General features: G+C 40.6%; 1 protein-coding gene across 18 annotated transcripts in view; it reads right to left on the bottom strand.

Annotated features, from left to right (window-relative positions):
* The window catches only part of LOC110836754 (uncharacterized), a 296,171-nt gene that overhangs the window by 157,449 nt on the left and 124,652 nt on the right, over positions 1-14,070 (bottom strand). The window lies entirely within an intron of this gene.

The following is a 14,070-nucleotide window of genomic DNA, read 5'->3' on the forward strand; positions in this document are numbered from 1 at the left end:
TACTTTGACGACCCGTTCTTCAAGTGCTTAAGCACTGCGGGTCCCAACTTTTTCGTTGGTTTTGATCTATAGACATTCGGTAGGACTCCTTGGACCTGGGATCGGCCCGTCGCAAGGCCTCTACCTGTACACAGGACAGCACAACACAGATAAACACCCATGGCATGAGTGGGATTCGAACCCACGGTCCCAGCGACCAAGCAACATAAGGCCCACGCCTCAGACCGCGCGGCCACTGCGGACCCCTTATTTTCTGGAATCCGTATAAATTGGTGCGACCAGTGGACGAGAAAGGGCATTCAATGTGACCGAAACCTAGGCTGAACGCAACTTCAGAAAAAGGAGAAAAATCAGTAACGAACAAGATGTCGGAAGACGTTGAGAAGAGGAGTTTTACTAAAATATGTCGACACGTTCCAATTTTGGTTGAAATCATAAAATAATGAACACAATGCATGAAGGTTTTAACGGGTTTCTGCCGACGTTGGAGGGTGGGAAATATTAATGCCAGCTTAGCCACCACACAGATATTCGTACACGTTTCGGAAAAACGTATTGTTTCCGTCTTCTACCCTGAAGATGGAGACAGTTTTATGTTTCTCCTAAACGCTGGTATCTACGTATGACATCCCACCGCGTTACAACTCAGAACGTCCAGACAGTCAGCTCGCCTGTAACGGAAATCTGCAAGACGGTCCATGATAATTCCATCCACTTCTTTTTAGCGACTATACAACAGACGAGTGGCAATAATTTCTGAAGATTTTAGACAGATGTGGAACTTCCTTTACTGCATATTCCCCAGTTGCATATTCTAAAATCATCAGACCCTAAGCTCCTTCTGGTGAAGACTTGCAATAAGCCACCTCAACACAAAACAACATACAATTAGCCTGTAAACTACGTCGTCTAAAATATAACAGAAATAGTGCACAAGCCGAAAAGAAAAGTGTAAGATTTGAGGTTTTCAGGACTCTGAGGATGATCTAGAGGCAATCTACACGGCAACAAAATCTAAAAAGTAAACATCCATCAGAAAAGACATGTCTCACTAATGTGTCTTAACAGGCGTGCGCTGCCCCACAAACAGCAATGCGATCTATCGTCATTAAACGTATATACGGCTGTCTTATTTTGTTTCCCTACTGTATAGCTTTCGTAACTTTTAGTCGATTCATAACCACAGTGTTCACCAATCTTTCGTTTCACGAAAGGAATGTGTTATCTCAAAGCCATTCATTAAGCAAAAATTAAAAATGAACTTCCATGAATTTATTCTTGTTTATTACATGGACCACGCTCTCCGGCATTTTACGAATCAGAATTAATCCAATAATCTAAATGACTTCGCAAAGGTCCTACAACTTCAAATGACATGCAGGAATGTAGGATCTACGCGAGTAGGTAACAGTAAAGTAAATATACAATACACAGGCCACGTGTGTGTACCTACGTATTTATTCGTTAAAATGGAAAGCAATTCTGATAAGCAGACTACAAGTAAAACAAAACTACAGAATACAAGAAAATGGAACAAAACCGAAAAGAGAGTACAAAGTACTTCTACTCGACAACGACGACCAATGATTCGTCATGACTAATGCTAGGCTTGTGGTATTATTTTTGAACAGAGAATTCACTGCTCGTAGCTGCCATTTTAAACTGCGTTAACGCGGGGAGTCGCTGATACAAATTTCACGAAGCGAGGGCATAGTGCACAAATGTCAGAATAAATTAATTTTTTCCTGGTAATATTTTTGCAACCTCTATGAGTTTTGGAACGAGGGGAACGACTTCCTGGCCTCCCCCTACCTCATCTTCTACATCAAATCCTTTAGTACACATTTCTGAACTTAGTCTGATTCCATCTTTAATCTGGTCCCCTAACTAATCAGCGACGTCTTTAGATTATACATAAACGTACACCTGTGCATATTTCACTTTCTTACCGTGCCCTTTACCCTTATTCACGCTACATCCCATTTATTGTCTATGTTAATCACCGCCTTAAAATGTGGGCTTATTGCCTCTTCTAGCCAAATGCTTCTCATTATAAAAAGTACTGTGATCTCGGCAACACTCTTTCACGTTTCTCCTCATCTCCAGATTTGTCATCCTGTGTAGCTATCAGTTATTAACGCAACTTTGTAATGTCCTACACAAAGAAGGTCACACTGAAATTCAGAGCTTTGTTTCCTGTATTTCATTGTTGTTAGCATCCATTACTATTCAGCCTGCATTCGACTCTTGTTTACATACAGACACCGCTGTAGTAGCCTCAACTGCGTGCTTCAAAGTCACAACAAAAACGTTTAGCGCTCCAATAAGACCAGCGGAGTCCGGGCGAATGAAGACATTTCGAAAAGCTAACGACTCTGTATGATTGGAAATGGAGGGGAAGCGAAGTCCTTCTACGGCCTTGATATATACAATCTGGTGGCGGATACTACAGCAACCCAAACTACATATATGGAGTCTATTATCCCAAATGTAGACTACTACTACCTTACGGGCTGGACGACCGGGGTTCGATCCCCGATGAGGGCAGGATTTTTCCTCTAGCCTCTGGGTCCAGACCGGCTCTGGGGCCCACCCAGCCTCCTCTACAATGGGTACCGGGGTCCTTTCCCGGGGGTAAAGCCGGCCGGGGCGTGATGCTGACCACTCACCCCCATCTAGTGCCGAGGTCAAGGAAGAGAGGAGCTATACCTCCTCTCACCCCAAACGCCTACATGGCGTATAGTGGGACAAACTTTACTTTACTTTTACTACCTTACACTACACAACACTGAGAATCCGATACGTTTGTGAAAATATGTACATGCGAAGATAAAACCTGTCGATGGAATTCCAACGAATCTTACTTGTGGTTTAGTGTAATTTAAGTTTGTGTTCGTAAACGAGAGGATACGCATATCCATACTCATTGAAAACACGGCCATATTTTCGGAGCGCACGGTTTCTGATCAAGAACACGCTGAAGACGTGGAACACAATTCCGCACAGGGTGTGAAGTTTGTATTGACTTTAATCACCTCCTACTCATAATCCCGCCAATATGCCTACAGGAACACTGCGAAAAACAAGAAACTTGTTTCTCTGTCAAACATAAAACATAATAGAAGAAAAAATAAATGTTTCAGGACCAACAGAACCTCTCCTCTTGCACAAAAAACAATCGACTGCACATAATGTAATGCGTAAATTCCTGGAATGGTTTCATCCTGCTCACAGCGCACCACTTGACAAAGTAAAGCCGGAAACATCTACGTCGCTTAATTTGGCCAACAAGTTGCATCCGCCCCATCCCCATGCTGAATCTACTAATCATGTGTAACATAGAGGGGGAGATGTTTGTAACCCACAATACGGAAAGAGGGTGTTCACCCTTCACCAATAAAAAAAAGCATAAGAACCTGATATCTCATTTATTGGCCTCGGTTTCTTCCAGGGAAGTTTCCCTGGTCCCACGAGATTTCTGTCAGTGCCAAGCAAGGACACAAAAGAAGGGCCCACACAGTAACACAGTGAAGCCAGAGCAGGAATATTACTGTCATTTGCTAAAACCATACAAGTACACTTTTACAAACCCCAACGTTGCGGACAAATACCGAAACATGTGAAAAGCACACTGCAAGAACCAAATCGTCACCTACAGGCTATTTATCCAGCACAAAACTAAGTTATTAATCTTCGTTTTAATTCTAAGACACAACTATGAAATCAGTCGAATTTTAAATTTTGGAAGTTGTAACTTCAACGAAAGGATAACAAAGTGGGATCACAAAACTGACAAACAGCAGGAGTTGTATTCCTGGCATAGAAACTTGTAAACGCCACCGCGCTCTGACCCGATGAACGGCCGGGGCAGACTCCTGTCCAACGCGTACAGGGGCTCTTTCCCCGAGGTAAGGCGGTAGTGGCGCGAAGCTGGCCACTTCCACATACCCCATACGCACAGGGAAACTTCCCTTCTAACCACAAATATGCTATTGCCTGTCTCTCCATAGCATTCATGGACGTTTCTGGTATATTTTTCCTTTGGGTTTACATTCATTAAGTATTTGTTGAGAAAAGACTACGGGAATTTTCTGTCCTCCTTAAACACTGCCATGATCATATTTCACAATTTATTCCCTTACTCATGCAGACTTACCAACTAAATTTTTCTCAGTGTTTTTCTTGTATCACCAAACGTCGTGGTAGAGCCCTTCGTATTCGGGAGATACCGGGTTCAAATACAGGCCCAGAGACCGGACATCCGAACTGAGGTTTTTCGTGGTTTCCCTCAGATCTCTCGGTAATTTATGGAATACCTTGAATTAGGCCACGGACGCTTCATTCCACATCCTTTCAAATTCATTATTCACTGTCATCCTCTCATTTGACTCTTTCTAGCCAGAGATACTGGAAGCGCGGTTAAATTAACTACAAATAAATAAATAAATAAATACACTATATCTGCGCTGTAGGCCTACAACCAAGCAGTCGGTTTCCAGCCAAGCATCAAAGTGTTCTTCGTTACTAATTCGTTTCCCTCTGTAGTGTTAAAAACCATTTGACCCTTATTCCTCCAGAATTTCGTTTCACATTTTTGTATATTAACTTTACAACAAACAAGATCGAAACTTTTCAAAAATGCAACAAACGAAGAGTTACATTTTAGTTACACACACAGTACAGAAAAAACATTTTCTGAAACCTAAAATTAATCGTCGCAGCGTTGAAAATCTAAAAGTTGACAGGGTCACTTCACCGATGACGTCAACAATTGATGAAGTGGCGACTTCCATGTTACAGCGTTGACAATGGGAATATAAAAGAGCTGTGAAGAGAGAGAAAGAATCTTCTCTCCGTTGATGACGAAGCTTTGTCGCCAACGACACACAGCACTGAAACGTAAACATTGATCAGACGGTCATAAAAAGCAGCCTAACATTAACGTGTTGATTTCGTCCATTATAATTTGAATTCGTTCTTTGCAACGACCGGAAGACGACGGCGCTGTCATCAGCAAGCAATGATATAACGTTCCCAGCTCCGGAAACACTTCAGATTTGTTTGACGCTGATTTATTTCAAGCACAATCATGTGGTTAAGTTCTAACAAAAGCAGAACGTCAGCGAGGCAGGCAACCGAGTGAGTCGATAGTCAGCCACGTGGCACGGCGTGCGTCTGGGAGAACAAACTTACACTGGGCAAACTTAATTAAAATTCGAACATTTACGAACATTCGCTATAACGAACGTCACAATTCATTCAGAGTTTCTCAAAGTCGCCAATAGATAGAGTTCCTCATAAAACGAAATTCTAAACGTATAGTGAACATAACTGTAAGATTTAAATAAATAAGCTTTTAAAAAATGTATTTATTACAATAATTATCAGAAAAGTATTATATGATAATTATACTGAACTGTTCTTGGTTAATAAAACTAATCTAGCCCTAAAAAAACATTGGTTTACATGCCACGCCGCGTAGAATGTTTTCTCGCATAACGCATATTTACATGATAATAAAACGTAATGTATAGACCATTCAATGTTTAGTATATGGTTTTAATACTTTAAATGGCTGCTGACGTATACGATACGTATCGTAAACTCGCAGTAATGCATGATACACATAACGAACACCGTCTTGGAACGTAACTCGTTCGTAAACCGAGAGTTGCCTGTGTAAGTTCCCAACGGTACAACGAGGCGAAATGTCTAGAAATTCAATTCGGAGTCATTTATAAAATTCATTAAATAAAATCACAGATATTACAAAATAAACGATGCTACCGACACGGACACGAATAAACGGCATGTTTACTGACGAAACTGAGGGCAACTGTCACTTCCGGCTCCAGGCACTGCCTACTGATTTCCATTCTGCTCCGGATGTACTGATGATGTGGTGACGACATCTTAAAGGCGCAGCGGGAATCTACAGTACAACCTGTGATTCGAACCAGTGAGGGCTTAGTATGTCTCACACCTTGCTCTTCGGGAAAATATCTGCAATGGAATCGGCTGGTCTCGAATCCGAGACCAGCGCCTTGCCACGAACCGTAAGTTATAGCCGATCCGTCAGAGTTCCGTAACAGGCGTCTTACGTTCAGGAATATCCGACAGAACGACGGATAGGACTTTTCAGCAACGCCCTCTTACAATACATAATCAATATCATTATCGGATTCTAAATATTTTCTGCGATTGACCTGGGCGCCAAAACCTACATGAATTTCAACCAGCATATTTTAGCACAGATATCACGCCTCGCACTTACAAATCTCTGTTCCATTAGTTTAAAATCTATGGAAAAACTTATTTGCACATTATTTATTTTATTTGGAGCATTAGTTTGGATAAAATGATGCTTAAGAAATAGGATGATACTCTCTTATTAAGTCGGATTAACTAGAATATTAATATGTATCAGGACAGTTTTAAAATACACCGCACACCTAGAACAAGAAGCTCGCACCTTAAATAGCAATTACATTTTACAAGGGAGTAGTTTGAAGTTTTGTGAGTGAACAGCCTAAAAAATATGTATCTTAAAAAACACAAGTGACATCTGAAGGTAACGAAAGCTACAAATATTACCTTAACGAACTGCATTATATGCTTTTTACCCCATAATCTTTCCAGTTCATCATTCGCAATCATCATACTACTGAAATTAAAACCAATTAACAGTCGTTAAATAAACAAATTACATACACATTTCGCTACGTATTAACTGCATGCAAAATGTAGACAGGACAGAAGTGGCAGTTGTTAAAAGAGTGATTATATCTCGTGTTCCTTTTAAAGAGATAACGCTGAATAAATACAAAATTGGAATAAGCCTTCTTACTGTAGGTCTACGAATACATTGGACGCACGTATTTTTAACAGGGTTTATACTGCTGTGGTATGTGCTAACCTTGTTTCAACGACGCTAAAATTTAAACAGAAAGGCTTGACTCGAAAAGAAAGTGACAAGGGACGGCAAAATATCCTTTGTCCATAAAGTGGAGATAAAGTTCCATCCAGCATCTCTCGCTGAGTGGCCAGCTTCATGCTCTGGCTGGGTAGACCCCGAGAACTGATATTAATGTAGTGTCGAGGAAAGCAATCCCTTCTGGGGATCGAATCCACGTCGTAGAGTCCATGGACAGTGACTTTACTGAGTTATATCTCTAGAATAGTTCTCAGAAATTAAGCCTCAGTTAGACTTTTCTGAATATCCCTAGTATCATGATTACATAACTTAAAAACGTTTCAGCAAATATACACCACATTTTTTCCTCATGCAAAGCGGTGAAGTGCAAACAACACACACCACAAACAAGTAGAAGGGCCCTGAGAAAAATGTGTGAAGGTGTTAATTATGTCATTCAGGAATTAGTCTTTCGCGGTAATCCATCCGTTACAATTAAATTTACAAGAAGACGCGCTCAACTGATATCCACCGATTCGGCTCCCGTGTTGCAATATAACGGTTGAACTTCCTGGTACTTTCTGACCAAAGTATTAGGTGTAGACTCTTTTATTATTCCGATTAATTCACTGGTTATGTATTTGAGTTTATTTGTATTCTTGTTTCCTTTATTCGTATTCGGAAACGAGAGAATCAAAATTGGTTTGTCTACAGAAAAGGTTTAGCCTTCAACTGTCTAGCCTTCTCACGATTGTCATCTTCAAACACGAACGATGCTTGGCATCTTGAAGGCTCGCCTTCCACTGCATTATAATTTACATTTTCATCTACACTTAGACAAAATGGACAGGCAGCTGACTATACCTTTATCACTTCTTTAGCTTTGGGTAGCTCCTAGCAAAGTATAATTTTTCAAATAATCTCGCACACACAAACTTTGTGTGGGACTGTCGCCGTGGAAGAATAACTCAAGCATACAACCACCTTTGCGAAAGAATTTGGAAATCAGTGTTCAGACTTCTGAAAATGTACATTTAATTTCGGTCACAACACGTGGAGAAGTCAACTGCGTTCCTGTCGCTTCTCTGGAATGTGAAAAAAGGAAGGTAATAATTAAATGAAAACACGTACAAAAATAAACGACTTATACGGCAGCCAAAGCCATTACAGACATGGTGATATAGGAGGGAAAACGATAAATATCGCGGAGAGATGAAGATGCACTACTTTTACGAGGCATGAAATAACAGCGAAGAAAGCAGAAAATAAAATTCCATATTGAAGAGAAACAGTGGAATGTAGACGCCTAATATTTTGACCACGGAGTCAGAGGAGGTTCCAGTGCTGTACCGCAGAACAGAGAGTAACAATCGACCGACCGGGTCCCCGCGTTAGATGCTGTTGCGAACTGAAGAAAAGTAACTGAAACACAGATATCTCGAGCGTATTAAGAAACGCTTACATGCATAAACGAGACTTTTAATTCAGAGTAATAGCAGTTTTATTTCACTTCCAGTGTCCATTTCAATTTTGTTTTCATGAATACATCCTGAATTATTTGTATCCGTTCGCATTTATGAAGTATTTCATATTCCCTAAATTTGTTTAAAATAAAAAGAATATTAAGTGAATATCTCTACGACCCATAATTTGAGTATAAAATAATTTCTTCGCGCGCATATTTTCCCTTTATTACACAGGTGATTTAAATACCTGTAGTGCCTGCCGCGACGCATGGACGACACAGGTTAATGAAATAACTATTGCAGATATCTTAATGTCTGCAGACCTAAGAAAAATTCCAGTCCAAACCGGCTCATTCTTTCACTTTTCGTAAAAATGTAGTAAATATTTCTTCACCGATTATTATTAGCATAATCAAAGCAAGGTGGATGTGATGGGTGGGGCACGCAGCCCGCATGGGTGAGGTTAAAATTCATACACAGATGAAATCTTGAAGTAAAGATACTACGTGGAAAACCTATGTGTAAGTGAGAGCATAATAATAAAATGGATATCACGGGATATGGGTTCCGAGGTGAATTGGAGTCATATGGCTGAGAACTAGTTTAGTAAATCAATACCAGTTTCTCAAAGACTATGCTCCACTAACTTGGTTAATCCTCTGAAGCCAAAGTTCATCTAAATAATATTTAAAATGTCAGTCCCTACCTAGAAGAAAACACGAGTCCACATTACAGTGTTCAGGTGGTTAACGCTGTTCACGGAAATTCACTTCAGTATTTGATGAGCTGTTTATTCTGAGAATTGCTCGAATTACATAAATACACTACGTGGGAGAAATGCACGAGAGTTACTAAATTTTATAGTCGGTGGTACATATAGTAACCACTGATATTTAAAGTATTGAATAGATTGGGAATATAAGGACGCAAAGGTAGAGGTCGCGCGAGAACTGCTGGAATTGGGCAAAGGACTGATTTTTTTCGTATGAGATGGACCCGTCAGAAGCAAGCGCTAGAGGGGTGTCAGCTTCAGTTGGTTTGCAGCTCTAGCTGTGTTTAGTTCGGTGCGTCACCGCAGCTGAGGCTGTTCGACCCCCACTACTACTGAACTCCCCTCCCTCGGCTTACACATCCCGAGTTTAGGTTCCACCATTACTCGCGTGACCTATATTCCGAAATAAGCACAATGTAGGGACAAAATTGCTGGACATTCTTAGAGCGATAATCACTACCAGTGTCCGTTTGAAAAACAGCTCAATGTTTAAAACCGCAGTACGCGGTTCAAACAGTGTTCTAGATGTTAATAAATATTAATTGTATGCTGCAGACACTGAATTTTTAATTTAAGTAAATAAACTGAAACATTTACAACATTCCTAATCTTACAAAGGTTCCACAGAGAATATGTTTACCACCAAATATTCATCCATAATTTCTTTTCAACCCCTGTTCAACATTATCTTTATGGTGCACCGTTACAGTAACACAACTGACAACAGACTCAATTTTTTGAGACCGCTATCATGCTACGTGGCTGTTCGGTACACCGACCGTGCCGTGCCGAGTGCATCTACAGCAAATTTGGTACCAAGTAATGTGTCCTCCGCGGTAGAATATTAAAGAATGAAGTTAGTCCGAAATCAGTTAAGCATAATACTGATTCTATTCCATATTTAATTGGAAAAAAAACTAGTGGTTTGATGACTTTCCTTCATAACGGACTTTCCTCAACAGTTCAAATCTTTGTCAATACGCGCACAGTATTGCATTTTTGTACAAATTATGTAATTCCTTCCAGTACGGAACATCAACTGATAAATAAATAACTATACAAGTCCACCATTCGACTTTGTTTCTAGTGACAGTCATTCAAACATAATAGACCAGAAGGTAGAGACAGCCACAATGTCGTCCGCTATGAAACATCGTCATAAGAAAGCTGCCAACCAAACCTACATAGGACAAATGTAATCGCTGTTCAATTCTGGTAGCACTGTAAAGCTGGCAGTATTCCCGCAGTTGCAACAAACTTGTAACAGGCCAGAACACAAAATCATTAACCCAGCCACACAACACGGTTTCTCAACCAGGAAGACACATCTTATCGACACAGTTCCTCCAAAACAAAAACCATACACTGAGACTGGAAATTCTATAAACCCAGTTCCAACAACGTCTCAGAGACAAAAGTAAATTCTACGTCGAACCTAGTTTTCGAAAGGCCCCGGTATTCATCTCCGCCAGCAGGCGTACAGGCGGTGATCGATTCCTGACTCTTCGATTATTCATAGCAGTCTCCATAGAACCCTGGGAAAATCGTGAAAATGAAATTACAGTGAGTTATATGAACGTAATTACAAATTTAAACCGAACAAATATATATTTATACCGACCGACGTTGTGGCTTAGAATACAATTTCCACGTATTTATTTTTGATCCTAACATTACTAATACCAACATCCTTGCCAATAATGGTGGTTACGCCCATTTACCTCCATTCGACGCTGAAATTTCAGAATACGCGTGGATGAAACCGACGGTACTCGACTTCCGCCACTGGAAAGTTTCATGAATATAAAATAAAACCCGAAAATCCATCGGGAAACCCCTTCCACTTTTTTACATGCCATGTAGAATTTAATCTACCTACTCATACACTCGTACATTTTGGTACACCAAGACCTACATAAAAATAGACCATTTCAGATCGAGTGCCAGTCATGGAAACCTTCTGACAAGGAATAAAACAAACAAAGCTTTCTCTAAGAGTTTTACTGAGCAACAATGCTTGCAGCAGACCAACACCGCTTTCAAATCACCCCTGCAGAAATTCATGGCCCGACTAAATCGATGCATTCCATTACTATAAGCACAGTTTAACGTACCGCCACGGGATACCAAAAGCCTTTTAGAAATGCATTTCACGTTTTGTACCAGCCAATAAACTGCACACTTCATGGTCACAGCAAAAACTTTAAACACTTCATCACGAACAGCGGAGCCCATGCGACAGAAGACAGTTCAGAACTCGCAGCGTAGCAAAGCTAGGACCGATGTCCTGGTGGCTTACAGCCACGCGGAAAGTGAGGGGAGTCCTTACGTGGCCTTTAGGCATGAAATTTCGTGACGGCTACGGAGTACATTGGGCTGACAAATCTTAATTACTGCGCCAGTGTCTGGCTGAGTATCTCAGTTCTAAAATCTAAAGATCGAATTTAATTTCAATCAGTTATAATCAACATATTATCAAACCGGGATAGCTCCGTCAGTAAAGCGGCCGGCTACAGACTGGACAGATCATGTACGTTAATACTACACTAATAAAAGTAATCAACCATTCCCGAACAACAAAGAATCGCGTCCAGCTGCCGCCACGTTCGAAATTTGCTACAAATCAATTTGTATTAATTTGTCGGTTTCATTTCCGAGGTTTCTGTTCATTTCTGGTCTGTTACATATCTCAAAGCTTTCGACGTATTTTAAAGAAAGAAAGAAAATATAAACGCAGGAGATAATCTTAATGGCAGCCTTAGGGAGTGCACTTCTAACATGACAAATATTCTATATGTAGCCGCCATTAAGAAAGTTAATTACAGCTGCCAATTGAACAGTGCACTACGACCTCCAGACTCATCTGCTTAAACACACAACAGGGATGTCAAACAGCATGTTCCCTGATGGCCGTGGAGAGCAAAGCGTAAGATTAAAGCGGAACTTTGAGTGTTCCGACCCATTAAATTGATGTTCCGGTCACTCTCCTGTCTTGTATTCATGAGGCCCCAGCGTCAAATATCGTACAGGCTCTTCTGACATTTCTCATGTTCTGTCTCGGTCTCAGGAACTAAATTTTATGCGTTAACGCCTTTACACGGTATTAAAATTTAAAAGACGTAATAAATAAAAAGAAGTTGTACAGGGACATATGAAAGATATTAAGATATGGTACATGGCTTTCGCGCCGAAACTTTCTGTAAAACAAAACAAAAAAGCTATGCTTAACACAAATTATGTGGTCGCTTGTAGGGAACAAAAAAATTGTAAATTTTCGATGTGTGGTAAAGTGTACTATATAACACTAACCATAAGGACCACCACTGGAAACATTGATTGAAAATAAATAGTGATTGCAGGCTAATACTCTTAACAATATCTATAAGACAGGGTAGTAGGCTACTTCTGCATTCTTGTATATTGTTTCATACAATGGTTAGTGGAGTTTCGTATATTTTTTTGACTATATCAACATCTTTCTCAAATTACATTCTGAGGCGTAGAAATGGCATCACATTTCATTCATTCACACATCAGCTCGTACATTACACATACAAGGACGTACACAGCAAACACGGCAAACCTCGCTCACCTCCCACCACGACCTAACCTCTTTCTGCACAAGCAAACACAGGTCTGGGTAGACAGCGACAGTTTAATTTTCTTTCAAATTCCTAAAAGTCGCTACACCCTAATTCACTGATGCGTTCCGTACTCTTCGCAAGTCACGATTTACACACACCCCTACCCTCCTTGAATTTCTTCTCTTTTCCGAACAACCATGATGAAAGTTGATGAGGCAAGGTCAATATCCGGCATGGGCCTACACAGAATGCTCCTTACAAGCAGCTGTTGTCTGAGCACTTCTTACTGTGTTCTTCTTCCGGCGACATCCTGACATGCCGGATCCGCCATTTAACATTCTAAAGCGCTCGATTTTTTTCTTAAAACGAGGGGGGGGGGGGGCACTACTGACTGGGAACGGCTCCTACAAACAAATGCCGTTCTCTACTATAGATGATGGTTCAAATAAGACACGCATCACCGATAAGATTATTTCATAAGCCAAGCTCCAGTTCCATTCCCACAGGTACCAACACCTGACACAAACGCGGCGCCAGGGAGAACACTTCCTGTTACAATTGGGTCATAGCACCTTTCTTTCATTCTGCAGTCCTACGTAACGCCTACAGCGAACTCTAAATAACTGCGGCATGAGTTACGTCAATTAGAGGGGAAAGGAAGTTGGAAAGGGTATGGGGTAGCAGGATGTCAAGGGGTCTTTCCCAACACGTAAAATTGTACTGGAAAATAAATTTTCTCCCCTCTTAATATCTACTCAACTGGGAACATTTTGACACACTATCTTACTGCACTGTATTTTGTAGACCTAAAGAACTATAAAACTCTATCAATGCAGGTACAAGTCCTAACCCGCACAAAAGTAATAAGAAATACAGCATCATCTATTTACGTGCCATTCCCATAAGAAAATGACATGCCAAGTTATCTGAAATTTGTCTCCCATCTTGAAGCAAACGGAATAAGAATCATTGGTGATAATCAACAAAGAGTGCTCTAATAATCGACAAAATTGTCGAAAAATGCGAAAGGGAACGTATCAGAAAATGATTCAATTAAACACGTATATTATTACTGTTATTAATTTTGTTATTGTCAAAATATACCTGGACCGGTAACTGACAAGGAAGCATATTTTACGTGGATAATTCGATTAGATTAGGCGTCAACAAACTGCATGCTTCCTTGACACAGCAAAAACGTTCATCGTTGCAACATGAACAGCGGAGCACAGATTTATCAGCGTAGCAAAGCAACGCTGTGCTCATATTAGGGACGCGCGACAACGGAGGCGGAATGAAACTTTTCTGTGGCCTTGAAGACTGCAATTTGGTGAC

Source organism: Zootermopsis nevadensis, unplaced genomic scaffold (assembly GCF_977971745.1).
Source record: "Zootermopsis nevadensis isolate Lab colony 2312 unplaced genomic scaffold, Znev_1.0 Znev_ptg000061l, whole genome shotgun sequence".
NCBI classification, from domain to species: Eukaryota; Metazoa; Arthropoda; class Insecta; order Blattodea; family Termopsidae; genus Zootermopsis; species Zootermopsis nevadensis.